General features: G+C 44.4%; 1 protein-coding gene across 17 annotated transcripts in view; it reads right to left on the minus strand.

Annotated features, from left to right (window-relative positions):
- The window catches only part of PTPRF (protein tyrosine phosphatase receptor type F), a 717955-nt gene that overhangs the window by 200554 nt on the left and 491061 nt on the right, over positions 1-26340 (minus strand). The window contains exon 6 of one of the 17 annotated variants that reach the window (XM_075832639.1): positions 17789-17839. The exons of the other annotated variants lie outside the window; for them this stretch is intronic. The gene's annotated coding sequence lies outside the window, so the exon portion shown is untranslated. The remainder of the gene's footprint in view (positions 1-17788; positions 17840-26340) is intronic. 17 annotated transcript variants of the gene reach the window in all.

The raw sequence follows: 26340 nt of genomic DNA on the forward strand, positions 1-26340 counted from the left end.
AAAACAGAAATTCATATATAAATATTTCCTGGTAGCGTTGCGATATTACAATCATTATGCAGCGGGGACAGGACGGCGCCGTGCCCCCAATGAGGGAGCTGGTGGGGATTCCCAGGCTGCCTGCAGACACCATGGAGTGACTGGTGGTCCTGTGCACGCTCCAGTGACATTTATTTACCCGCCGGTTAACAATCTGCCTGCTGCTCCCATGAATCTTTGCAGCTGAAGTGCTTTGTGGGAATAAAATGCTAAAAGCCCTGATGGCAAAAAAAATACCAAATTCAGCAAAGCGACAAGTCAGATGTGTGTCTGCAGCAAGGTCACGACTGAAGGAGCGCAGTGCAAATCATGAGACGAGAAGAAGGACTGGAAACCGGACTGACGGGTGAATAAAAGAATAGAACGTCCTCCGTCCACACAAGGGGTCGGGTAAATACAGATGGATATTTTATAAATTCCCTATTAGAAGGGTAACCAATAAAACTGCACCAAATTCACGATAATGAAGGAGCCCTCTGAGGTAGGAGACATCTTGTGCCTCAAACCTCATCAAAACGAAGAGTAACTAAAACTGCATAATAGAAAAAAAAGTTCAGTACATTATAGAACATTTCAACTTTTTCCTGTGATTTGCACTAACTTTCTGTTGCAAATTTTGGCGCATGCCCTGTTTTGTGCTCAAATTTGCGCCTTTTTCCAATTTTACTCCGCTTTTTATAAGGCCCAACAGATTGACTTTAATTTACGCCAGAAAATAGCGAAAATTATGGCAGAAATTTCAGTTTGTAGTGCACGGATAGCCTAAAAAGCGCCAAATTTATTGAGACGTGCGTCTTCTAATAGATTTAGCGCATTTTACTCCAGCGGGATAAAACGCCAGTCTTCGTAGATTCCCCCCATTGAGTCTCACATACAGGAGTATTCGGCAGGGGAACGCGTCTTCTCCCAGCAGTCACTGAAGCTCCGCCGCGGTTTATTAGGAAGTTAGAAATAGGTCAAGTGATTCAGTCTTTTCTTGCATCAAACACAGAGACGGCCCAGAGCTTAAAAACATGGTGAGAGGAAGCCGCAATTACCACATCAGGCGTGAAAATCCGCTCATGTATGAAATACACACGGCCTCAGCTCACATGCATGCGGACCAACAGCCCCCCCCCCCCCCCCGCGCTTTACGTTGCTGATCTTGTTACCATAACACCGCAGGATTTTATTTGAGAGGTTTCGAACATCTTATAGTTTGTAGCACGCCTGTATGATATATAAGAGAAAGCTTTATTACAAACATGTTATTCCCTGTTATCAGCTACTTTAGGCAGGTAAGCGGCTGACTGTAGGACCGGTGAATGCAATCTATTGTTCCCTGTTTTCAAACACATTGCTTTGGGAGAGGCCGATTATTGGACAGGTGAATACAATATATTACTCCCTGTTATCAGCCATTTCACTATTCCCTCGTCCACGATCACTACTTTATGTCACATATCTCCAGAGACATTACATCATATGTGTGACTGATATCAGCCGCTCCTCTTATATCACTCCAGCACTATTATATCCTCCAGAGACATTACATCATATGTGACTGATATCAGCCGCTCCTCTTATATCACTCCAGTACTATTATATCCTCCAGAGACATTACATCATATGTGTGACTGATATCAGCCGCTCCTCTTATATCACTCCAGTACTATTATATCCTCCAGAGACATTACATCATATGTGACTGATATCAGCCGCTCCTCTTATATCACTCCAGTACTATTATATCCCCCAGAGACATTACATCATATGTGTGACTGATATCAGCCGCTCCTCTTATATCACTCCAGCACTATTATATCCTCCACAGACATTACATCATATATGTGACTGATATCAGCCGCTCCACTTATAATGCTCCAGCACTATTATATCCTCCAGAGACATTACATCATATGTGTGACCGATATCAGCCACTCCTCTTATTACACTCCAGTACTATTATATCCTCCAGAGACATTACATCATATGTGTGACTGATATCAGCCGCTCCTCTTATAACACTCCAGCACTATTATATACTCCAGAGACATTACATCATATGTGACTGATATCAGCCGCTCCTCTTATAACACTCCAGCACAATTATATCCTCCAGAGACATTACATCATATGTGTGACTGATATCAGCCGCTCCTCTTATAACACTCCAGCACTATTATATACTCCAGACATTACATCATATGTGTGACTGATATCAGCCGCTCCTCTTATAACACTCCAGCACTATTATAACCTCCAGAGACATTACATCATATGTGTGACTGATATCAGCCGCTCCTATTATAACGCTCCAGCACTATTATATCCTCCAGAGACATTACATCATATGTGACTGATATCAGCCGCTCCTCTTATAACACTCCAGCACTATTATATCCTCCAGAGACATTACATCATGTGTGACTGATATCAGCCGCTCCTCTTATATCACTCCTGCACTATTATATCCTCCAGAGACATTACATCATATGTGTGACTGATATTAGTCGCTCCTCTAATATCACTCCAGTACTATTATATCCTCCAGAGACATTACATCATATGTGTGACTGATATCAGCCGCTCCTCTTATATCACTCCAGTACTATTATATCCTCCAGAGACATTACATCATATGTGACTGATATCAGCCGCTCCTCTTATATCACCCCAGCACTATTATAAGCTTCAGGCTCCTTTAAAGGTGGGGCGTTTAGAACAACCATTCACAAATATCCGGATTTATACAGAAACGCCACATATCGCAGCGGAGAGACTATTATTGTATTAAGTAGGAATTGGGACATTGATACCATAGGAAATCATGTTGGCATAAGCCTTGAACTTACCGTTGCGGGGTTAACCCGACGGAAACCTCTGTTGGAACCCCGGAACGGAAAGCGAACGGTGATGTGAACAGGCCCTAATAGAGACAGTCGAGATAATTGTGGACAAAGATAAGACTATGATAGATGACCATATAAAACAATGAGGTGATAAGAGGTCACATGGTCTGTAAATGGTGGAAATGTTCAGCTTTTATAAATCATTGACATTCACCCCCCCCCCATTAATGTATCTCTGAATATATAATAATACTGATCCACGCACCCCAACACCTCTCTCTCTCTCAGCAGTTTTTTTCTTTGCCAAAAATCTCTAAAATTTCTTCCAAGATTGTACAGAAAGCAGAATACAAGGTGAACGCCGAGCTCTCAGGGTTTATACAGAGACGAGTATTTCTTGTATTTCTTCGCAAGACTCGGAGCCAATGATTTATATTTTAAGAAAAGTTCAAAATAAAAGTTAAAGATTCCCCCTGGGGAGCAGCACCAACTGCTGATGAGCAACCTTCAAGAAAGCCAACAAGTCTCTGAAAGGAGAGATGGAAATAAAGCAGAGAACGAACCGCTGACTGGAGCAAAACCGCTGGAAAGTGGCAAAGTTCTGAAATAAAGTCAGAAACCAAAGTAAATGCCAGTCAGCCGCTGCACAGATCACATTACTACATTTATAAGACTCGTCTCCCCTTCTATACTGTATGTGGTGATACGTGTGTACTGCTTACCCCCCTCGCCATCCACACCCAGGCCTGTCATAAAGGGATCCCTATAATAAGCTGCCCCTACTTCACCAATTTAGGACAGCGGAGCAGCAGCACCAGTCATTAGTAGGGTAGGTCGCGGTTATGGATGACCATGCCATTCATTACAATGACAGAATAGATCTCTGGAAAGGTCTGTGAATATTAATGTTAGTGTATGGTCACACGGGCCATAAAAGTCTTGAAAAATTGGAAGCAGTACGCCTACAAACATCTGCCCATTGATTTCAAAGGGAAATACGGCGTTCTGTTCTGACGGGGCGTTATTTTACGCCTCATTTTTAAATAACGGCAAGTAAAAAGATGCCCCGTAAAAAGAAGTGCATGTCACTTCTTGAGCCGTTTTTCATTGACTCAATAGAAAAACAGCTCCAAAAACGCTGCAGAAAATGCAAGTTGCTTAAAAAACGGCTGAAAATCAGGAGCGGTTTTCCCTTGAAAACAGCTCCGTATTTTCAGCCGTATTTTGTTAAGCGTGTGAACATACCCTTAAGGAGCTTGCATATTAGCAAATTTCTCAAAAATGACAACTTAGGCCCCATGCACACCACCGTAAAAACGGGCCCATAGACTTCTATTGGCCACGGGTACCTTGCGGTTTGCGTACGGGAAGGTGCCTGGGCCGTTGAAAAATATAGAACATGTCCTATTTCAGGCCGTTATTAGGGCACGGGCAGCCCATAGAAGTCTATGGGGCACCTGTAATTACGGGAGCCTTGCTGGGCGACGTCAGGGGATTTAAATTTTTGAATAAAGAGAAGCAGAGAAAATGGCGTCTGAGCGATCATGTGACCCTTTTAAGGGGTTTGAACATGATTGTGACATCATTTCCAGCTCCCCTTTTTTTACGGGTCCGGAAATATGGGTGGAATACGGATGACAACGGACCCGTATTTACGGGCACGGGTCTGTAAATAGGGGTTAAAAACGTGTGACAAACGACACGTATTTACGAGAGGGAAAAAATATGGTTGTGTGCATGGGGCCTTAGTGGAGTCAGGAATAAAACTCCTTAAGGCTATGTTCACACAGAGTTTTTGACGAGTTTTTTGACGTGGAAACCGCGCCGCAAAACTCATCAAAAACGGCCCGAAAATGCCTCCCACTAATTTCAATGGGAGGCGGAGGCGTCTTTTTCCCGCGAGCGGTAAAACCGTCTCGCGGGAGAGAGAAGGGACATGTCCTATCTTCGGGCGTTTACGCCTCTTACCTCCCATTGACATCAATGGGAGGCAGAGAAAGTGTATTCCGCTGCTTTTTATGCCATTGGCGCTCAATGGCCGCGGGCGAAAAACGCTGTGAAAATCGGCGTGCAGGCAGAGGAAAATCTGCCTCAAACTTCAAAACGGAATTTTGAGGCAGAATTTTGCCTGCAAAAAAACTCTGTGTGAACATAGCCTAAGTGGCGCTACTGTGCTAGAATGTCGTGCAATATTGTCCCCTATAAACAGTTCCACAACTATAAAAAGTAAAAAATATCCCTTGGAGAAGTGATGTTTATGGGAGATAATATTACATGACATTCCAGCATGGTAGCAAAGGTCCTGTTCACACGGTGGATTTTGGGTGGCGGGTCCCGCCGTGGAATTATTCCTGCCTTCGGCAGGAAGATTCCTTCTCCCATTGACTTCAACGGGATGTTCTGGCGGAATCTGCGCCAAGATCGAGCAGGACGCTTCTTTTTCCCGCTAGCGGAAGAAAATCAGCTAGTGGGAAAAAGTAGCATCCGAATCCCATTGAAATGAATGGGAGGCAGAATTGTGCAGCGGAATGCAGGGCGGATTGTCTGGTCATAGGGCAGTTTTTCATACTGATGACCTATCTGACACGTGGCCCCCACACCGATCAGCTGTTCCGGCTCCCTCCGTCACCATAAGTGATGCAGTGATCGGTACCAGAAGCAAAAGGCTCTGTACACCGCATAGCAGTCATGCTGGGTTACTGCAGCTCTGCTCCGATTCAAGTGAATAGGAGCAGAGATGCAGTACAGCAGCAAGGCCGCTACACAGTGACCGGAGCCTCTTGCTTCCGGCACCAACCACTGCATCACTTACGGTGCCGGTTCCAGGTGTCATGCCACCAAAAATCATATACTAGTACGCTATCCTGTAGATAGGTCATCAGTACAAAATTAAAACACATGGAAAAACGCATCAAACTGCGGTAAAATCAAATGTGTGTTCTTTTAATGCAGTTTTAACCGCATCTTAAACGCAACAACTGAATACACCCTAAGGGCTGAACGTAAGATCATTCAATTTCACAAATCTGTAGTAAAACAGAAACTTGAGCTGCGTTAACGGCAATTAAATTAATATCGTTAATTGCCCAGCCCTAAATGGAGCCGTCAGTTGCGCAATTGACACTGACATGATGAGACTTTTGTGTATCAAATTTTCACACAGCGTCATTCCCAATCACTTCTACTGGAATGCAACACGTAAATACATTCCCATAAGAGTACCCAGGACTTCAGGTCACATCGACCCCCTCTCCTACTGGGGAAAAGAATGTAAGGGCCCCTGCCTCTACTTAAAAAGGAGGGACACACGGGACCAGGACCACCCCTTCCTATTTTCCTTCTTATTGTATTTGAGTTATTTCAGTGCCCGGTTTATTGCTGTCCCCCTCCCCCTTGGTTGCTAATAGTCCTTACCTGTAATTACAGGTCAGCGGTGCCTCCGGCTCAAGCCTCTTGTCGAACCTTCCACACCTGTTCGACAGCTTTCTGATTGGTGGGTTAAGTTTCGGCGGGAATCCATACATAGTGCCTCAGAGTCATCTCAAGAAGCAGATCATTTGTAAACTTTTTCTATATTATTCTTTATTAACAGGAAAAAAAAAAAGTGGAAAAATTGCGCAGGTTTTTTTAAATAGGTGAGATGTCATTTTGAGTCGCACACGATGAGGTTACAATGGGTGATAATGCAGCTGAAGCGAAGTGTAAGCTTATGTACGGTCGCTTTCCATATACCGACCTGCGCAATATCTTCATTGTCTTAGGGCTCATTCACACGAACGTAAATCAGCGGCCATCACACGGACTCATGCACTTCAATGGGGCCGTTCACACGACCGTTGCTTCAACGGAGCGTATGAACGCTCCATTGAAAAATAGGACATGTCCTATTTTATTGCGTGTCACGCATCCCTCCATAGACTGTAGTCTGCGGGAGATCGGTGACATCGCGGCAGTTTTTCACGTCTGAGGTGGGCTACGTTCGTGTGAATGAGCCCTTATTTGTATTGATGTGAAGTTCTTTGAACAGACCACAGAGTACAGAGCATTGTTCAGTGGAGGAGATGAGTCTCATTCATACCCTGCCTGCTCCAGCTGTCTGCAGCTCCCAGCAGCCTGGCACAGTCTGTTTACCCCTCCGCTCACTGACAGATCCTGCCGGGTTTTGTGGCAACGCTCTCCCTTTATCCACATACAAAAATATCTCATGCACTAAATACATTGTTGTGGTGGATACAAAGAATGTTCTATGAATGCAGAGAGGAAATGAATGGAGAAGAGATCGTCCTTTATGATTCATCTTCTTGTAGTAAACACAACATCTCTGTGATACAAGGGACTCGCTGCAAGGAGATTATACATGTGAGGGGCTCACGATCTACAGTCCATAGTAATGCCCAGCCGGTGACAGAGGAAATCCTGCAACACCCCAGGAACAGATCACACTGTATCACTGCACATTAATAAGTGGCATGTCCAAATTTACAGACACTGGTCATCAGGAGAGAACGTCACACCCGTCATTTGCCATTTATAGTACCGCTGTCTTCTTATGTGGCAAGAGGGGCTATAGGTACCCTCCGGCACCAGGGCACCTCTTAGGCTTCGTTCACATCTGCATTGGGGTCCCGTTCTGACGTTCCGCCTGAGCTTTCAGTCAGAACAGACACAGACACCAGAGGTTTCCGTTTACATCACCATTGATTTCAATAATGACGGATCCGGTGCCCATGGTTTCCGTTTGTCTCTGTTGTGCACTAGACCCGTCTTTTTGCCGGAAGCAATAGCGTAGCAAAACAGAACGGAAAGCTCCAACGGAACGTCAGAACGTTAACCCAACGCAGATGTGAACGAAACCTAAGGGCCTGCTCACATAGACGGGGTTCCGTCGGAGGTTTCCGTCGGGTGAACTCCGCAACGGAAAGTGAAAGTGAAACCACAGCTTCCGTTTCAGTCACCATTGATCTCAATGGTGACGGAAACATCGCTAATGGTTTCCGTTCGTCACCATTCTGGCAGGTTTCCGGTTTTACGACGGAATCAATAGCGTAGTTGACTCCGCTATTGATTCCGTTGGAAAACCGGAAACCTCCGACGGAACCCCGGAACGAGAAAAACGAACAGTGATGTGAACAGGCCCTTAAAGGAACAGTAACCATGCAATTTAGCTTTGATCTATCTGCTTTGCAAGTACATGCAATCTATTGTTACCTGTTATCAGCCACGTGAGGATGGGGAGAATAGGGTCTATCAAAGAGATGAATAATGAGGAGTGTAGAAACCTCCCTGCCCCCATGATCCCTGCTGAGAGTAACGTGTGATATTAGAAGCACTTTTTCTAAATTTCTGGATTAATGTTTCTTTGAAATTCCAGGCTAGAATCTTGGCTTATAATTATTTCTTTTAAATGTTCACATCATATATATGTATCCTTAGAGTTGCAATGATTTTCGGAGATATACTTTAACACAGAGCAGATAATTGATTTGAGATTAGAGCCTGACCTGCTCATTTTATCTGCTACTTGTCTAATTATTGTAATTATACTTGTAGGTCTGAGCGCTTTAACTGAGATAACATGGCAAAAGGCGCAGCTATAAAATTAAAAACATCACTTATAATAAATGCGCTTTCACTTTAAGATTGGATGTGAACCACCTGCTGATTTTCTTACATCTTCTTTTCAATTTCTGCGCAGTTAAAGGTCATCAATTGCTCCCTGTTATCAGCCATTTCAGCCTGGGGAGACACTGAGCAGTGTTCTTCCCTGCCCCCCATGATCACTACTTTATGTTACATATCTCCAGTGTGTGACTGATCTCAGCCGCTCCCCTTATAACGCTCCTGCACTGTTAGGCCCTGTTCACACAGAGTTTTTTTGCAGGCAGCAAAATTCTGAAGGAACTTTGAGACAAATTTTGCCCTGCCTGCACTTTCTTGCGGCGTTTGGTGGCTTTTATTTGCCGCGGCCGTTGAGCACCACAGGCCCAAAGAGCAGCGAAAAACGCTTTCTCTGCCTCCCATTGATTTTAATAGGAGGTCAGAGACAGAACCGCGGGAAGAAGGAGCATGTTGCTCGTGGGAAAAAAAACTCCTCCCACTTAAATAAATGGGAGGCGATTTCGGACGTTTCCAATGCGGTTTCCGCCTCAAAAACAGAGCTAAATAAACTCTGTGTGAACTGGGCCTTATCTATGGACTGTTTTGTGGTCTTTGAAACCTCAGTCAGTGCAGTGAACCAGACCCAGTAAAGCGGTTAATGAGCCCGAGTGGGTTTGATTATGTGCGAACTATAAAAGTAGAAACCAAACATTCTCAAACCAAAATGCGTCAGCAGCTCAGAGCAGAGGAAGAGAAGCCGCCCCGTCCACTCTGATAAACGAGCGCGCCTGAAATAGAAGCGTCTTAAATATATAGAAGAGGAGAATTTATTGCATATGTTCTCCTGCCACTTAAGAGTTTTAGCCTGAGGATTCAGCTCCGAGCTCAGAAGGGAATCACCCCCTCCCCCAGCCCTAAATTTCCATATTTCGCTTGTATGATGTTTACTCATTGTAGAATGTGTCAGAGGAGTTATGGCCAAGAACCGAGACCTAGGAATCAGGTTAAGATGTTTTTAGGGGACAGTTTATAGTCCGGAAAGGTGAATATATGTTAATGTCTAATCGGTGCAAGGCGGCACCGCTTTCTTCTTCAATATGGTGAAATACGGAGGCACCATAGTAAAGACACGTAGGGACTCCCAACTAAACTCAACAATTCAGTATGCCAGTTTTAGCAAATATGCCCTATAGGGTTATATCTGTCTGCTACAACGTGATGCTGAGGTACAGCCCAAACAATGGCTGGTGGCCCTAAGTCTGAGGACATCTGGACAAGTTTTTAGGAATTTCCACTGTATGTCTGTGGGCATGAATAGAATCCTAGAGTGGAAATTGCGCCTTTCTTCCTTCCCCTTACAGAATTCAGTAGGTAAAACCATAACCCCAGCCTGTACGCCAGGTAGCGGTGACCAGTTATCGGATAATTAAGATCTCGGTATTCACGTCAGACATAAAATCCACAATGAACGGATATTGTTATATATCATCTAGAAGATAAATCGACACAAGAAGCCCATTGTTCTGGGTATCACAATGGAGAAACATTGGGTCAGCCATCCCAAAGGTCACCCCGTCTGTACCCCCAGGCTCCACTTTCCTTATAACACAACTGAACTATTCTTGTTCCTATTAACAGCCTGGCATTTCAGAAATAACATCATTTCGCTAACTAGTAAAAGACAAGTTATTTGAAGTGCAGCCGGCGGTATCTGGGAACGTGCCCGACACCCAAACAATCAGTCCCTGCAGACTAAAGCCCCGGTCCCTCACTTCTCCAGACACGCTGAACACAAAACAAATGGAGATAGCGGAGGATAAAGCCTGGAAGAGGCAGCGAGACCTCAGCAGCTCAGGACTCGCAGGCAACAGGGATGACTAAAGCCCGGCCAAAGACCATCAGCCCACAACTCGGAGCTTCAAACAACATACAGGAACAGGAACCACATCCTAACCAGTAATGTACAAAGAGAATGGGTGCACATAATAAAGATAAAACACCGGCGCGCTTCAAACCAAATGCAACAGGCGGTCCTGGTGCATGTTCTCACAACCCATTAAAATGGGTACAAGACCAACCTAAAAAGGGTCCCCTCACTGCAGGAGCCCCAGAGCAGGCACATCATGGTATGTACACCCGGATTCTAACAAAGGGCTCGTCCACACATAGCGGACTTGCTGCGTATCTTCCATCTGGAATCTCGGACGGAAAATACGCAGCAGAATACAGTAGCAGCAAAGTGGATGCGATTTAACAGATGCCATCCACACGCTGCGTAAATATTCCGGACAGAAATTGACCTGCGGTGCGTATTTTTCGGACCGCAGCATGTCAATTCCTGCTGCGGAAAGTGGACTGAATTGCTGCGTTTTTCAGAGATGTCACCATCGCCCAACATTGTGGAAAATGTAGCAAAATACGCACGATTTTCTGCAGTCAAAACCGCAGGAAATGGTGCGTTTTTGTGGCAGCGGAAAGTCTGCTTGTTTCAACGGAATTGCTGCAGACATTTTCGGCAGAAATTCCGTTATGTGTGAACAAGCCCTAATAATAACAAATACATAAGCTTAGAAGCATGGCCAATAAATGTTCAGACTAAGGTCTCATGCACATGGCTGTGCCCATAATAATAATAATAATAATAATCTTTATTTATATAGCGCCAACATATTACGCAGCACTTTACAATGTAGAGGGAACATGAAAACAATATCAGACATTACATAGTGACAAAGTTAATTTACAATTCAAACCTGGGGAGTGAGGACCCTGCTCGCAAGAGCTTACAATCTATGAGGACATAAGGGAGACACAAAGTGTAATAGTGTTTGTTCTGTACAATGGTCCGGCCATTTTTATACACATGCGGTGGTAACATAAAGCTGCATGAGCCGGTCACCAGCCAGTATCCGTGTATAACGGACATGAAGAGAAGGAGTGTGAGGGAATCTACGGCACGGACACCTATCCGCAGTATTGAATCCACAGAGAGGAGAAGGGACAGGTCTCATTATTAGAATAAGGGAATGTTCACACGCAAAATGAAAAACAGCCTCTGATTTTCAGCTGTTCTTTAATGCGTTTTTAGAGCCGTTTTTCTATAGATAAAATGAAAAACGGATCAAGAAGTGACATGCACTTCTTTATATAGGGTTTTTTTTTATTACGCGCCGTTTTTTCAAACGTCCGAATAAAAAGAACTCCCCATCAGAACGAAACACCGTTTTTCCCATTGAAAGCAACGGGCAGATGTTTGGATGCGTTCAGCTTCCGTTTTTTTCAGCCATTTTTCGAGGCGTTTACACCCCGAAAAACGGCTGAAAATAAGCCGTGTGAACATAGCCTAATAATCACGATAATAAAAAAAAAGCCTCCTCCCTTTATAAAACAGGTATCTGAGTAAACGTCTAATTCCTCACTTCTTCCCTGTTAGTAGATACAGTCTGTTGTATGACAGGCAGAACACTCGGCAGCCGGCATCCTCAGGGCAGCGGCATAAAAGTTGCTTTCCCTGTCGCTCTAATATCAAATAGTTACAATGGGCGCAAATCTGTTATTAGACATATATTAGGCATTGCTGTTCATACACTCTCCTGATATATAGGTATAGCTTGTTACGGATCAACCATCTACATATCTCCAGTATAAGAACAAGTTAAGGGGTGGGGGCAGTATATATCACCCAGAAACCGCTCTCATTCAAAAAAAAAAAAAAAAAAAAAAAAAAAAAGAAGGGGTCCACAAAAAAAAAGCAAGGCAACCTGCTGTAACAAGCCATGGCAGATGGAACGATAAATCCTGGCAGTCTCCCGAGAGCGTATTTGTAATGCAAAATACTGAATTCAAGATGAGACCCATGGATACAAGGAAGCAATCACAACCACGCTGATTAAACAAGGCCTGAGCCTCGGAATGGTAACTGGAATACTAAGCAGCAACAAGGGGACCTTGGAGAAAAGGAACGCTGCGTTAAACTGCTGTCCGGCCACATATCCATCAATTCCCATATTGTCCCCATTTGGAATATTATAAAGGGTAAGAGTCATAAAGCTCGGCCGGATGCTCTGGAAGCACAATGACTCCTAATACGAGGGTGTGTGAGACACATATTGAATGAAATCTAGAATTATTTATAGGTGCGAGACCTCAAGCTATTTATATCAAGCCGACGATGAACCATCGCTAATAAACCTCATCCTCCCCACCTGCCGACTCCACAAGTAGACTCCGGGCGCGGCGTTCTTGGTGGTATTATTCACATCTGTCATTGTGTAGAAGAAAGACAACAGGTAATGTAAAATGTATCAATCACAGCCCCTGATGTAACACTATGGGGAGATATACTGTATATATTACATTATTACTATAAAGCAGCATTGTAACTATTGGCTCCATGGCTGCTCTACTCACATCTAGTGAATTACTATGGGCTGTATAATGCTATATATGTCCCTATCTGCTCAGGCCACTATCACACGGCAGTATTATGTCAGTACATGTAACCCAAAACCAGGAGCGGAACCGATACAGAGAAAGTATCATGGAAAGAATTGCCCCTCTTCTGTGTTTTGGACCCACTTTTGGCTTATAAATACTGATGTGTAAAAATGGCCCGAGATGATTGGGGATGTAGAGCTGTGTGGTTATCTGAGAGTATCACTCATGACAGGCTTAGATACACAATATGTGACATAATATCTAGTCCCTCTGGTAAGTCCACAAAAAGCAGCAATTTTACGTGATGGATTTTACCCCAAATCCGCGGAAAATCCACGTGCATGTGTTTTCTGCGGATTTCTGCACGCATGCTCTGATTTTCGCACAGATTTTTCCGCTACGTGTCGAAGGTGTCTCCTAAACTCTGTCCGCATGTATTGTACTGTAAATTGCTGCAGATATATAGAATCCACTCAGAAAATCTATAGCAATTCCGCCACATCTGAAGGTGTCCTTTACACACGGCCGATATGGGTATAAAAACTAGCGCTGATCGACGAGACTATGATACTACGATCGCTCGTTCCCATACATTTCTATCATGTCGGCGGCACATTAGATACAGCATTTCAGCAGACAGTATCATACATGATCGGTTTAGATACAGCAGATCAGCCAACAGCATCACATGATAGTATTAGATACAGCGGCTCAGCAGACCGTATCCTACTTGATAGGATTAGATACAGCGGCTCAGCAGACTGTCTATACGATAGTGTTAGATACAGCGGCTCAGCAGACAGTATCACCCATGATAGGATTAGATACAGTAGCTCAGAAGACAGTATCACACATGATAGGATTAGATACAGCAGCTCAGCAGATATGATATATCGAACATATCACGTATGACACAATCAGTAGACTGTATCACAGATCAACGACTTAGATACAGCGGCTCAGAAGCACAAGTCTTTTGGAAACTATCTTATAATCAAATTCAGTGACATTAAATGATGGGGAATGTAGTCACATATGATCACGCTGAACCTGTAAATGAGATTATCTGTGACTTGTGTATATGTACAATCAGGAGTGACACTAAAGAATAGAAGAGACAATATACCGGGTGTCCTGAAAACACTTTCCGGGAGATCCAGAAATAGAAAGTTGGGGTGACCATAAGGTCTGAGTTTTGTCTCACACCCAGTTATATCACATTATTACATGGAAACCTGCTCTCTACAGATAATGTGACCAGCCAGTGCCTACCATGCGCCCGTCTCAGGGAGGGTACAGTGGGGAAACTAATTATAGAACTGGGTGATAAGGAATAAAACTGAGCGGATACAACTGGTGACATCTGAAAGAGGGCGCCTCCATCACCTCCTCACAAACTATCTCTACTCAGCCGTGGTGAGATCAACCGCTCGCCAAAGAGGCGAATAAAGGAGAAGGATGTACAGAGGATTTATCTGAAGCTCATTACAACAACACCAGCCTCAGACTCTCCGGGGAATGCCAGCGACTCCTGGGCACCGACGCGTCTTCTGTCACTAGAAGGAAAACACTGGAAAAATCATCTTCATCAATGTTCAAGAGTCAACTCCTGAAATGATGCCAAACTGTACAAGAAATACCGGAAAGCAAAATGAGATCTCCTTCTGGCGCTGGTTTATGCCACCACAGCTCTGCCCGTTCAAGACTCCCCCTTCTACAGTGACCTCAGGATTATTTAGGGCTGGGCAATTATGACCTAAATCAAAATCACGATTAATTGAACATGTAACCTCGATTACGATTATTGAACGATTATTTCGGCCACACTCCATATTTGCATGCTACGCCATTGAATATTTATCCCTTGAGCCTCCCGTATTATACTATAGATAATATACCCCTTGACACTGCCCCCACAGTATATTGCCCCCATAGCTGCCCACACACATTACAATGCCCCAACAGAGTATAATGCCCCCACAACTGCCCTCCACACAGTATAATACCCCCTATAAATGCCCTCCACACAGTATAGTGCCCCTATAACTGCCCCCCACACAGTATAATGTCCCTATAACTGCCCTCCACACAGTATAATGCCCCTATAACTGCTCTGCACACAGTATAATGCCCCCATAACTGCCCCCAACATAGTATAATGCCCCCATAAGTGCCTCCACACATTATAATGCCCCTATAACTGTCCTCCACAGTATAATGCCCCCATAACTGCCCCCCACAGTATAATGCCCCTATAGCTGCCTCTACATAGTAGAATACCCCCATAAATGACTTCCATGCAGTATAATGCCCCTATAGCTGCCCTCACACAGTATAAAGTCCCCCACAGCTGTCCCCAATAGTGCCTGATAATAATAATATACGTACTCGCTTAACCCCGTTCCAATGTCTAGTGGAGGAGATCCCTTTGCTCCTCTAGTCTGTACGGCTCGGCGCAGAGAGGCGCGATGATGTCACTGCCTCGCGTCCAGCGATACATAGTGAATGGCAGAGCAGATCCCCTGCTCTACCATTGGATTCAACTGTATCTGCGTCCTGAAGATACAGTTTAAACCAGGAAAAAATAATTGATAAACCAAAATTCTCAAGATTAATTGCACTGAATTTCGATTATTTTTCGATTAATTGCCCAGGCCTAGGATTATTCCTCCCTCGTTGTAGCTCCAGTAGTGGTGGAGTATGGCCCAGGTTTACATGTCAATGCCACCTACTCCCCGTGCCCTACCCCAGAGGGTCTTATATTTTTTATTCGTTTTTCCCCACACCAGTGGTTACCTGTTGACGGTTCACATAATGATTCACAATTAATTTTTTTTCCCTAAAGTCAGTGAAATTTTTTCACATGAGACTTCTATTGGCTGCTGTGCAGTATGAGGTTGAATACATTGTGATTACAATCCATCAACATCCAGTTATTGGAGACACCTCAGATTTTCCAGGTCCAGATAATAGACCTATGGGCCCCCGAGTCTCGTCAGCTGCTGGGGAACTACAAGTCACAGCCTCCTCTGCCACGTTTGCCCGTGTGCTCTAGAACTTGCCTGATTCTGTGTCTGAGGACGATGCAATTAACTCACCGCCACTAATGTCTGTATATCATTACAGGCTGCAGCGCCCGGGGCCTGACTGCTAATGAAACTCTTGCCTGGGCTTCTCGGTTAAACATTCACAAGGACAGAGGAGCAGGTTGTTTCCCATGAACAAAACTTTCTTCTAATTTATCATCTTTCCCGGCGTAACCTGAAGAACAAAAACACAACTGCTTCAAAGAGACCATGGACACCAGAGACACCGCGCCCTGCAGCCGGGCCACGATATCTGCTGCCTGGCTCTACAGTGATCAGGACTTTTTCTGCCTCCCATTGATTTCAATGGGAGGTCAGAGGCGGAACCACGGCAAGAAAGAATATGCTGCCTTTTTTTCCCTGCGAGCGGCTAAAAGCCACCACGGAAAACAAACGCCTCCACCTCCCATTGAAACCAGTGGGAGGCACTTCTGGCGTTTTTTTTCTGCGCTATTCGATACATCAAAACGGAACCCTTAAACAACGGCAACCGATGGAAACCATTTGCACCGAATCCGTCACCATTGCAATCAATGATGATGCAAACGGAAACCTATGGGACGCCATGATACAGCGGCCAGCCGGTATCAGCACCACTAGTGCTCGTCTATGCAGTTTCCAGCACGGCTCAGTGCCTGATGAAGGTCACTTAGACCGAAACGTTGCACTCTGCCACTGGCATTAAAAACAAAAACAAAATAAAAATACCTTTGTTTCAATATTGGTGTGCCGGATACGCTTTTATAATTCCGTTTGTTTCAGTCAGGGTTCCGTTCATGGGTTCCTGACGGAAAGCTCAGACAGAAACCATAAACGGAGCCTTGACGCAGATGTGAACGAAGCCTAACATAGTTGTGACTTAGGGTGCCCATACACCTTAGATAAAAATTGTCGGAGCCGGCTGATTTAGTCGGGACTGACCAATATGTACGGGGGTGTGCCGACAAAAGATGTCGTGGGAAACAAGGATCGGGCATATTGGATCTCAACGTGCTTGATCCTTGGTTCCCTTGCGAGATCAGCTGCTGTAAGAGGTATCTGACATCTGCTTATTCCTCTCTACCCATTACCCATTGAAAACCAAGCCGAGCGTGCATGTGTGTGGGGGAGTTGGGAGGAATTGCTGTCAGCCAAACGAGCGTGTGGCCAACATCTGCTGCAAGTGTATAGGCAGCTTACGTGTGGGAGAACCAAGTGCAGGTTCCCATAGCCCATAATAAAGTGAGAGGGTTAAAGCCTGAGCTGGGCCCCTCTTCTCAGGCCTTGCTTATTAATATAGAACTGATGACATTACTGTGCTGTATACATTTTACCTGTATATTATATATGATTTTGCAGTATCGGTCTAGCTGACAACTTGTAACAACGGAAAAATTAATTGATACAATAGACGCGGTTGTGGAAACCCTTAGGTAGAATATGTTTTATATAAACGCTACACGATGGCCGTCTGCTTGGTATCGACTCAAGGGAACAGACAAAATATGATGCTGCAAACGCCACCTCAGAGCCCCATAAATTTATATAATATGAGGAGAAAAGGAAAATAAGTGTCCAGCGCTCCCCCAGCCAAATTCTTATTAATAGAATTAAATCAAAAGGACAGGCAAGTTACTGTCACATCTTCCCAAATGGTAAACAAAACATGAATTTATTCCTAAGAGCTTACACTCTGATGGTGAAATAAACATTTATATAGATTGTTGCTTCTGGCTTGTCGATTTATGGCGTGTTATGGGGGAGGGGAGTCTGTAATTAGGATAAGAGCTGCCAGCCTGGCATAGATGATGTGTGTACCTGTCAGGTTTATTCTTCTTTTTTTCTTATCAAAGATGTAAAGCTCGCTTTCTGCAAGAGTATAAAAGGAAAATATAATTATTGAAATGTATGTGAACGGTTCGGAGAGAACAATTGTGAAAATCCAGGTTATTTATGCCGATAAGAATTTCTCGCTAAAGCAGATTTTTACTTAAAGACCCGAAGTTCAAACGAGGTAAGGGAGAAAATGTTGCTAATGTAACGTACAGCGGGGATGTTTGCTGACATAAGTTTTCTGAATGGCGACAAGTTCAGCCGCTTTTCAACCATCTTAATCCCGGTAAATCACACAACGCTCGTCTGAATGGCTCATGTGCCCCTTGATTAAACCCTGGCAAAGTGATTCCTGAAACTAATGAAGGGTGATTGCTGACTGGAGATATTAACCCCTTGTAAGACCAAAGACACAGCAAGGTAATGAATAACCTCTGCCGGCGGTTTCATCATTAGGTCATTACTCAGGTACTGATCGGAGATACGACAAGGTGTTTACATAAGCCAGGTGGAAGAGATCTACCTCAATACTCGATTTAAAGGGCTATTTACCATCTTGTAATTCTATGTGGCCGTCACTCTACAGATATATTGCATCACATCAATGCATTCCTATGTGACATGGCAGAGCACTAAGCCACATGCTGCATCTTGTTGGGATGGTCAAGTTGCCATAAAGCTTAAAGAGGATCTGTCACTAGTTTAGTAATGCCCTATCTCCTAGCCAATCTAATAGGCGCTGTCACACTGATAATAATAGTGAAAATTGTGTCCCAAAAAAATTATTATTTTAGAAGTTATGAGCTTTTTTAGAAAATGGGCAAATGAGGCTATACTAGACAAGTGGGTGTCACCACCAGCGATTCTCCTGAGGTGGAGCTCCTCCCAGCCCCTGACTATCTCCAATCAGCATGAAGCTGCTTCACACAGTGTGAGAGACTGAGGCTGGAGGGAAGGGGGATCACTTCAAATAGCCATATCTCCGGCTGTGGACCAACTAGAACAGTGGTTCCGGTGTCATATGAAAGATGAGACACAACCACAGATATATCGCCAGTTGAAAACACAGTGGGGAATGGAGGCTGTATACTATATGATCACACTGGGTTGCTGGGCAGGGAAGGGGGAGAAGCTGTATGCTGATTGGACAGCGTCATACAGAAAACATTACACCGCCCGGAGTGAAAAGAAAGCTCTCTCCCATTTGGCAAGTATAGCCAAATTAGCATATTTAGAAAAATGGTCATAACTTTGCAAATAATAAACGTTTTTGAAAAAAATTTACACTGTAGTTATCAGCATCATAGCGCCTATTAGATTAGTTGTGAGTTAGAGAATAAACTAGTGAAAGATCCTCTTTAAGCCTCTGACTTCTACAGCATCTGCAGCCAATATAATGATTATGGCGTCTGCTGCTGTGGATAAACATGGATCCCACAGACGGGAGTCTTCTTGTCCAAACCTATTGTTTCCACAAGAGGTGCCTGGCCGCCGCTTATCTCCCTTTTCAATATTGAATTATTGTGAACTTTAAAGTTGTACCCTACATAAATGTTCATGGGAGGATCAGACTATCCTATGTTCATTAAACTATCCCATCAGGACAACCTCTGTCCATGTGTTATATTAGGGTATATGGGCATCATAGAGGAGATCCATCATTAGGGACCCCCTCTATGAGAGAGAACAGAGAACTGTTCATGCATGCATTACATGGGACGCAGCTTTCGCTGGTGATAAGAGCAGAGCGCCAGGGTTTACAGAAGTAAGACCTATGGTGATCGGCTGATCGCAGGGCAGGCCGCTATTAAAAATGGGTTGTCCTAATAAGAGACTAGAAGAGCTAAAATAAAAGCGTAAACAGCAACAGACATTGACGGGAAGCAGAGAGGGTTAATTTATAAAGTTATCATACGCAACCCTGACTAAATTATCTCCGCTCCAGAGTCATCCTCTGCTGGCTTGTGACACGATCCAATTAAGACGACTAATTAGTCCATCATTATAACCCCCATATCAGATACAGATGCAGCTTTAAGTAATTTGCATCTGAGCAGAAGAGACCGGAATGGCGAATGAGAAAATGACATGGAGAAGAGGGAAGAGCACGGGGCTGGTTTCTGCCATAAGTGACGCGAGCAGAGGCTGATAGGCCCGAGCAGCGTGTCAGGCACTCGCAGATATTAGTGCTTCACATGCTGGAAAAATAAGCTAGAATCACACTGTGAAGAGCACTGGAAATAAACCAGGTTCACGTTTTTTGTAGGCAGAAATATAACTCATTGCTCTTTCGTGTGTCCAGCAGAAAAGAGAAAATCTACCACGGTGTCAATATATCGGCCCATAGAAGAAAATAGATACAGTCTATGTGCTGGTTACCCAATATAAGCATGACCTGCAAATCTCATAACCAGCAGATCACTCCCAATAAACATGAAACAGCTTCAGTCCAGCAACATAAATGTAGCCTTTTATAAGCCGTGCATTTAGCGTCAATTTAGATTTATTTTTTTTATACTAAAGGTACTTTGTAACAAACCAGAAGTTAATATTAGGGTCTAAAATCTACAACTCTCAGCTATTCCCAGAACAAAGTGGCCTCTCTGTAATGCTCCTAAACCTATAAGGCGCTGGTCCGCTCTTCAGAGTTGCCAATGATTTCTAAGTCACTTTGGCATGTGGTGATTCGGAATAAGCAGTAAGTTAGAGAAGTTCACCAGCCCTCACTAATGTTATATTCTAACATGATCTCACCACCATTAGTTTTCTAATTCTAGCTTGGGTCCTAAGAGCAGAAAGTCCTGAGAGCAGTTGCCACCACTTCAGATAAAAGTTTAAACATTGAGCCCAGCGCCAAATTTAGAAAATAAATCATGGCATGTTCCATTGGAGGCACCATATGGCGTCGCATTGGTTGTCTACAACTCCATAGTAGTGAGCTGTAGGGACTCGGAGTGCCACTGTGCCATGTGCACGAGCCCTAGAGACGCCTTCTTTTCTTCTACATCCCTGTGGCTCTGTGCACATAAGCGTATTATAGCTCCGTGCAGGAGGAATATATTTAATGCCAAGGATGGGATTCACAATCATTCTTGTGAGGTCAGGAAAGCCTTTCCCAGATGCGTTCAGGTGCATGGAGACTAATACTGTATTATTTGCTGCTGTGTATATATATATATATATATAATTAATTATACTGTCAATCTCCATATGTTCATTGATGCGTTTACATCTCTATACAAGTTCTCAGTGTCCAATACAACATCAATCACGTACTCCAGTGTCTGAGACCATTATTGTGTGGTCAGCCAAGTATTTTAGGATGATATATATTGCATCCTGAGTCTGTGCTTGTTTTAAGGTGAATGATTAACGGATACACAGATCGGATCGCTGCATAAACACCTGGTGATATCTCGCCCGCTGACGTCAAACCGCTGGGAGAAGTGTGTCCATAAACAGCGACCTTTGAGCGGCCACCGACCGTCTGCTGGGATTATCTCAGGGTTTATGGAGGATGACCTGGAGAAACTGGATTAGATCTGTAGGTAAAGATAAGCGACCAATAGAGTCTTCAAAACATCTTGACAGTAAAGGGGTTTTACACTTGGCAATTATCGGTCAAGCGATTGTTCATGGAACGCTCGTTGCCGATAATTGCCCTGTGTAAACAGGGCAGCGATCAGCAGATGAACAAGCAAACGCTCGATCATCTGCTGATCGTATGGTTTTAAAAAAGTTAAATATTATCGTTGTCGGCAGCGCATCTTGGTGTGTAAACAGGGAGACGCGCTGCAGACATGATACTGTCGATCAGAGTAACGACCGCTCGTCCCCATCCATAGCTCTTTGTGAATAGAGCAAACAAGCGCCGATCAACGAGCTGTCTCGTTGATCGGCGCTCGCTGCACAGGCCAAAATCGGTCTCCACAGAAATGTTATCCTCTCTAACCCTAGAGATCCAGTGTATAGGCATGGAAGGGTGGTCACAAGGGGTCCACAATGGGCCAGTTCAGTCCCACATACACCACTAACATAATATAAAGCTAGTGAAATGATATTCAGCAATAATGTCATTCAGGACACTAAAAAGCTGGGTAACCACCCCTGTGAGACGTGTTGGTTGGCACCCAGATTCTTTGTGTTAGAGGATTGCACCTCAGGTTTGCACAGTTTTTATGACATGTGGGTTTATGGCGGTCTCTGAATTGAGTGCACTGAGAGCTACAGGCTGCTGGGACTTGTGTATCCAGGGAAAACTATGGGAACAGGATATAACCCTCTACATCAGTACCATCTGTTCCAGTACAAGGCCCCGGGGTGTGATCTGTGATAACTCTAGTTTTATTGCGTCTCTGCTGTGACCAGGGGTCTGAGACTATAAACCTCTCACATGAAGGTGCAGAGGTCTGGAACACGTCACCAGAGAGCAGGATAATAATGAAAAGACAAGTGGTGTCTCCGTGCACTGTATACAATGTATAAGAAAACAACGTCATGTTATATTACAACGTATGCACACGATTCCCAGGGACTCCCGACATCGCGCTACATTGCTCCACATGGAAATTCTCATTTATCCACACAAATCTCTCTCCAAAACTCCATATTATGGGTCAGATACCTCTAGCAAAATTCAGACAACGTTTATGTGTAAACTTCTGGCACTTATCCAGCTAGAGATCTCAGAGATAAAGTTGTGATTGTAGGAGGAAGAGGAGATGTTTTCCCATAAATAGAAGACTTCCTGAGTAGTAATGCCATGCAAGGGCACCGCAGTCAGATCTACTCCAGGCAAAGTCATTCGTCTCAGGACCTGTTCACATCATGTTTTTTCCCTACATTTAACATGTACGCCAGTAAAGCATCTGATGTACACATTAAACATGTCTATAGGGTAACATCAGCCCAACAGAGGACAAAATAGTGTCCTTTTGGCCTCCATGGGGCGGTATATGTCAATATACTGAAAAAGAAAAAAAACATGGAATAGTGTAGTCGATTACGTTTTTCCATACAACAGAACTTGTGAAGTTTCTTTAAAGAGTAACTAAACGTTTGACCAAACTTCTGACAAATCATAGCGACATGTCAGATGTTTTGATTGGTGGGGGTCCGAGCACTGAGACCCCCACCAATCGTGAAAACTAAGTGGCAAAAGCGCTTATGTGAGCACTGAGCCGCTTCAGGTCTGTTCAGCTTCTTCCAGAAATCAATGTATCGGAGTACGGGTTCAATAGAAAGTCTATGAGCCCGTACACCGATACATCGGCTTTCCGGAAAAAGCCAAAAAGAAACTAAGCGGCTGAGAGCTCACACGAGTGCTTCTGCTGCTTCGTTTTCGCGATTGGTGGGGTTCTCAGTGCCCGGACCCCACCAATCACAACTTCTGACATCTCACTATAACATGTTAGAAGTTTGTCAAACGTTTAGTTACCCTTTAACATTAGAGTCTATGGTTGACTTATGCCACTGTATGGTATCCGTCGCAGCCTCTGATTAACGTAAACGTTGGGAGCTTTTCCTGATGTATACGTTAAACAGAGTCCATAAACGTGATGTGAACAGGGTCTTAAACGGACTATAAATATCGGCGACCGTTGATGAGCGTCATATATCTATGCGCCTTATTTTAGACAATCCAAGAAAAATAATTCACGTCGACTCCCTAGCAACCAGTCAGTGTCAGATTAGTCAGCTCTTCAGCTCAAGGCAGAGTTGTGACTGAACTGAGGGCAGAGAAGAGGCAGGGAGACTTGTCAGGACTGTAATCGGGATTTTCTCCAGTTCTTACTGCCACATTATTGTAAGAAAAAATATAGGAGACAATCTCTAAACATTCTGCCCAAAAGTGATGCATTTATAAAAGCGAAGAGGAGATTATTCTCCACCCACAATGCCGTGCTGCAGGCTTTTAATCCTGTATTCTTTGGATCTGTGCAGAATTGCTGGCAGCTTCTTGCAATATCTGTGTGTGTTAAATATGAAGGTGTATTACAGGGAAAGGTTAAACCTGTACAGTCAGGCAGCGAGGCTGAGCTCTCCCCAGGCACAGGGATTATAGGAACAATGCGCTGTGGGACTTTACTGGCAGATAAGGGTTAGGGCTCAGACCGAGAGGGGGCTGCAGCGTTCTTCTGTAGAGGACCAGAGGTCAGAAGAACATTGATAAGAACGCTTTATAGACACAGAGCCCATGCCGGGGTCTCACCCTGCTTTATCCTCAGTCTCTCTACAAGCCGGGCTTCAATCCCTGACATCCATCTTTCAGCAGGATTATGTCATGCCGGTGTAGGAGTTTCCATCACAGTGCATGTAAGAAGCCATTAAGACCTCACGTGGTCCTTGATCAAACTTCTCAGGCAGGTCGGGCAGGTTCTAAAACAGAAGGACTAGATTGTGCAAATTGTCACACACCTGCCCTTTAATCCCCACTGCTAATCTGTAAATATAATCTGAATTTATTGCGACCCCAAGGCTCTGTTCACACTGAGTTTTTTGCAGGCGGAAAAATCTGCCTCAAAATTCCTTCAGGAATTTTGAGACAGATTTTGACCTGCCTGCACTTTCTTTGCCACATTTTTTGCAAAGTTTTTCGGCCGCGGCAATTGAGCGCAGCGGGCAAAAACCGATTTCTCTGCCTCCCATTGATGTCAATGGGAGGTCAGAAACGGACACTCCCGAAGAAAGAGCACTTTTTACCGTGAGTGGTTTTTTTCCACTCGCTGGAAAAAAAACGCCTCTGTCTCCTATTGAAATCAATGGGAGGCGTTTTTCTGCCTTGTTTCGGTGCAATTTCCGTGTCAAAAAAACTGTGTGAACAAGGCCCAAGTGTCAGTATGTCATTATCCTGTGCCCCAAGTATAAGTGTGTCATTATCCTGTGCCCCAAGTGTCAGTATCCTGCACCCCAAGTGTCAGTATCATTATCCTGTACCCCAAGTGTCCGTGTATCCTTATCCTGTACCCCAAGTGTGAGTGTATCATTATTCTGCACCCCAAGTGTCAGTGTGTCATTATCGTGTACCTTAAGGCTACATTCACACGGCCGTTTTCAGATCAATTAAGTTCTATAGGTGTATTCACATGGCCGTTTTTTAACGGCCTGTGAATATTGGCCGCCATAAAATAGAACATGTCCTATTTTTGTCCGTTTTCACAGCCAGACGGCTTTCATAGAAGTCAATGGATCAGTTTTTACCGGCCGTTTTTCAGGAGACAATCCTTGTAACAGCCGGTAAAAACTGATCATGGTCGAGGACTCCCCGCACACAGCGCTACTTTGAGCCTTGACATTACTGTCAGTATAAGGACAGTGAAGTCAGGGCTTTCAACAATGGAATCCCTGGGCAGAGCATCGCAAAATCTCTGGCTCTTGTAGATAGCACCTCCCTGCCTAAAGATAGCAAACCCCCCCATCTCCCGTAGATAGCGCCACTGTAGCTCCCTGCAGGAGCGGAATCCCCGGCGGCCAAACCCCGCTCTGGCAGGGGATTCCGCTCTTGGAGAAGCCCCCGGCGTCACTATCCATATATGGACAGTGACGTCAGGGGGTTACACATGGAGCGGAACCCCCGGCAGGGGATTCCGCTCTCCTGACATCACTGTCCATATATGGACAGACAATTCAGGGGCTCCGTCTATGAGGAATCCTCCGTCTATGAGGGATTCCGCTCCTGCAGTAGCGCTATCTACAGGGGGAGTGCTATTGGGGCATGTGGCACTATCTACATGGGACACTGTGGCACTCTCTGAATTGGCACTGTGGCACTACCTACAGGGGCACTGTGGCGCTATCTACAGGGGCACTATCTACAATTAGCACTGTGGTACTATTTGGGCACTGTGGCTCTATCTATAGTGGGCACTGGCAGTTTATATGTGGGCACTGTGGCACTATGTGGGCATTATCTACAGTGGGCACTGTGGCACTATCTACAGGGACATTTCAGTACTATCTACATGGGCACTGTGGTGTTTTCAGGGGGTTGGGACAAAAAAAAAAAAAAAACCTGACAAATGCCATCTTTTTTTTTTTTTTTTTAACGGCCATGAAAAACGGAAGGTAAACGGATGACAAACGGCCATTAAAAACGGACAAACGGACTGGAAATGTATGAAAATGTAAAGACACACTGATGCAAAATGGCCATGAAAAACTGACATTTTTAATGGCCATTTTTTTTTCACTGTCGTGTGAATGGAGCCCTAGGGCCTGTTCACTTCACCGTTGTCCTTCCGTTGAGGTGTTCCGTCTGAGGATTCAGTCGGGTTAACCCCTCAGCTAACGGTTTCCGTCTGTCACCGTTGTGACAGGGTTCCGTTGTTCTTGACTGAACCAATAGCGAAGTCGACTGGGCTATTGATTCCGTCAAAACGCTTGCCTTTCCGCTGAGGGGTTTACCCGACGGAGCCCCTCAGCAGAAAGCGACGGTGATGTGAACACAGCCTTAGTGTCAGTGTGTCATTGTTCTGCGACGCTTTCCTACATAGATACAATACTGTAATTATTTTTGCTCATCAGTTTACCCATGGTGC

This window comes from Rhinoderma darwinii, chromosome 7 (assembly GCF_050947455.1).
Source record: "Rhinoderma darwinii isolate aRhiDar2 chromosome 7, aRhiDar2.hap1, whole genome shotgun sequence".
In the NCBI taxonomy this organism is placed as follows: domain Eukaryota; kingdom Metazoa; phylum Chordata; class Amphibia; order Anura; family Rhinodermatidae; genus Rhinoderma; species Rhinoderma darwinii.